Source organism: Jatropha curcas, chromosome 4 (genome assembly GCF_041381405.1).
Source record: "Jatropha curcas cultivar XTBG-Jc1 chromosome 4, XTBG_Jcur_1.0, whole genome shotgun sequence".
Classification (NCBI taxonomy): Eukaryota; Viridiplantae; Streptophyta; class Magnoliopsida; order Malpighiales; family Euphorbiaceae; genus Jatropha; species Jatropha curcas.
The window spans coordinates 19746828-19750432 of NC_143154.1; positions in this window are offsets into that span (position 1 = coordinate 19746828).

The window sequence follows — 3605 nt, forward strand, 5'->3', positions numbered from 1 at the left end:
TGTATGAAGACCAATGTGAAAAGTAATGGATGACACTTGAGGCTGTAAAGAAAGAAAAAGAGAGGGAAAATAAAATGAGAGAAAATAAACAGTGCAAATAAAGAGAAAGAAGAAAAAGAAAAAGAAAAGAATGTGAGTTTGATAGCTAGGACAAATGAGGTTAAACATGCTTTGTACAACAGTCAGCCTATAATTGTACCTTTGTGCAAGGGAGCTTATTTAGCCACTAATGATCTTAACCCATCTTTGCAAAGCGTGTTTGTTGATCCTTTGCAGGACTTTGAAGATGTGTTTCCAGAAGAGAATTGCCAATCTTCATTTGAGGGTGAAAAGATGGTTCTTGATCCATTATCACCTCAAGAAAGATATACTGATCAACAGAAGCTACCTGAGAGAGAGGCTTCAGCCTTAAGGAACAATGGGAGTGAAATTTTGGAATCGAGAGAACAAAAGAGTGAAAAGAGTGAGGTTGGGAAGAAAGAGGCCACAAAAGATACAAAACAAATTAATGGCCCAATGGTGAGTGAAACACCCGATAGAAAAGAAAAAGAAACAAACCTTTTATGTGAGAGCTAGAGAGGTTGAGAGTGTTATCGCCTTGAGGGAGCCCGTGTTGCTTCTTAGGTTCAAGGAGGTTTTATTTTCTAATGCTGACATTAACCTTGATAGTTTGCCTTCTGTGTTTGTTTCTATGTTGCAGGAATTTTTTGATGTCTTTCCTAATGAGTTACCAAGTGGTTCGCCACCTTTAAGAGGAATAGAACATCAAATTGACTTTATTCCTGGTTCCACCATTCCAAATAGACTAGCCTATAGAAGCAATCCAATGGAGACAAAGGAGTTGCAAAGGCATATTCAAGATCTAGCAACCAATAGAGTTCAATATGGTCTAAAAAGGAGAAGAAGAGTACAGGAAAAGGCATGGATTCCAAGGAGAAGTGGTCGGATTCTAGCAATCAAAAAGGTACCTCAACTTTTAACTAAGATTCGAGGACGAATCTTTTCGAGGAAAGGGGGAATGATACGGATTTGCTCTCACTCAACCATGGAGCTCAAGGGAGCATGGGTACCTCAACTTCTAACTAAGATTCGAGGACGAATCTTTTCGAGGAAAGGGGGAATGATACGGATTCGCTACCACTCAACCATTGAGCTCAAGGAAGCATGGAGAACAACAAAGGAGATCCGTTGGTGCTTCCTAGTGGACCAATTACAAGAAGTCATACAAAGAGATATGGGGCAGCCATGTCCTTATATGTTCAAGACCAAGTTACATAAGAGCTTTATGATCTTGCTTTCAACAAGTGTTGTGTGGAACTTGAAGGCACACCTAGGCTTCTAACATTATTGGAGGCATATGTTGATGGTGTAGCACGCCCTGGCCATCATACTAAAGCCTAACTTTGGCGTAATAAGTTAGCCCATTTGTGTTAGTTTTGAGTTGTAATGTTGTTAGTGGGTTGGGCCACCAATAAATTGGGCCACCCTTTTATTTTTATCCTTAGTTGGTTTGGATTAATTATTCCTTATCCTTATCCTTAGTTGGTTTGGATTAATTATTCCTTATCCTTAGTTTGTTTGGATTAGTTATTCCTTATCCTTAGTTGGATTGGATTAATTAGTCCTTATCCTTAGTTGGTTTAGATTAGTTAATCCTTATCTTTACCCTTAGTTGGATTAGTTATTCTAAATCCTTTAAGGATCAAGTTTTTAGATTTTAGTATAAATAGCTTTGTTATGTTGTTAAGCAAATAATTCAATGAAATAGAAAATCTTCAAATTTGTTCATGCTTTTGGCGTGTTCTTTGATTAGAGTGATTGTGAGATTGCTTTCCTCTAATTGCATCAAGAATCAAGGTAAACTTATCAATTTATTTGTGGCATTTATCTTATTCTTTTACTCTATTATTGGTGTTCTTGCTTCTTTAAGCTTTGGGTGCCATAGAGGAGAGTTTAGTTTGATCTTTGAAGCTATTCCAATCTTGTCATAGAGTTCTTGGAATTAATGTTCATAGGGTTCCGCGTCACCAAGCTTGCAACTAGGTGGTCTTTTGCATTTTAAAGAGCAACAAGATCAGTTGGATTGGCCCTATCCTTCAAGAATCGCATATTTTTTACAGTTAAGGGCGTCAATGAGGGTGGATTTTGAAAGATTCGTCTTACTTCTTAGGGGGGGTGATAAACATCTCTTGAAAAGCTTTAAAGGTCAAGGTGTCATTGTTGCTCGGAATGCCAAACATTGATACTTTTAAGAAGATAATGAATCTCAGTGTTTAGATTAGATTTAGACACATAGGCCAATTTGGTAAGAACCAAAGATGTCTTAGCAGGTAAAGGTAAAGAGGAACCTCATAATATAAGGGCTTTTAAACTTTAAAGGTGACAGTAAAACAGTGCCTTATGATGCAAGGGCTTCAGATGATATGGTTATTCTAAAGTTACTCAAAAGGTCAAGGTTTTTGGATTTCTATGGTCAGTGGGATTAAAAAAAGGCATCCATGAGATAAAGGCTACCCAAATTGTAGGATATGATTTGCCGAAAAAGGATGAATGTTTAATACTTTAGACATGGGAATGTTCCCCATATTGTACGACATGGATTACCTAAAAGTTGAGAGTTCATTTAGTGTTGAGGTTACCCTAAAGGTTAGGATATGTTTTAACATATGAAAGATACTTAAAGTTAAGGGTTACCCCAAAGGATGGGAGATCCCCAAAGGATGAGAGTTGAATTTGGAGAATGGTTACCCAATAAGTGGTGGTTGATTTTAGAAAGTGGTTACCAAAAGATGGAGATTCCCTAAATTTAGGCCTTAGTTGCCCTAAAGGTATGAGGTTTGTCCTAAAAGGTATAGTTTTTCCCCTTTTTTTTTTATTGGTTTAGGACATGACGCTACTTAAAGGGTAGGAAATAAAAGGTACATGTTACCCAAAGTGTTAGGGTTTTTTATCATGGCATTTAAGTAAGTTTCCTTGTTCAATTTATGACACAGTTTACCTAAGTGGGTGGTGGTTGGATATTGTAGTAAGGTTCCCTAATAGGTGGGGGTCACTTGGTATGAAGAAATGTGTTCAAGGTAACTAGAAGCCTTATATAGGGTCACCTAAGACTTTAGTGCTTTATGAAGGAATGTGTGCCTAAGATTTTAGTGTTTTAGACTTTGAAGGGTCATATCCATTATAAGGTGTATCTAGATATCTAGGATGGGTGGAAGCATGTATTGGGCCTAGGTAGTTATGGCTTTCTATTTTAATGGTAGGATACACTCATGTATAGGGGTATGCTCATGTTTAGAGGGTATATAAACACTTGTTATAAGGAAATAGTACCTAGAAAACTAGGATTTAAGGTAAGAAGTGCCTAAGAAACTAGGGCTTAAGTGTTTAAAGGATAAAACACATTCACATGGAAAAGGGTACCTAGATTCCTTATCCATAAGTTGTATGCATGACATATGATATGTAAGGGAGCCATTTTCATGACATCCATGTTACTAGGTTTAGATTGTTAAAGTACATACAATCTTAGGCCATAGTTCTAATGCCATTACATGAAATGGATATACTTGGTTTAATAGGGTCCCATCACACTAGAGCAGCAATAT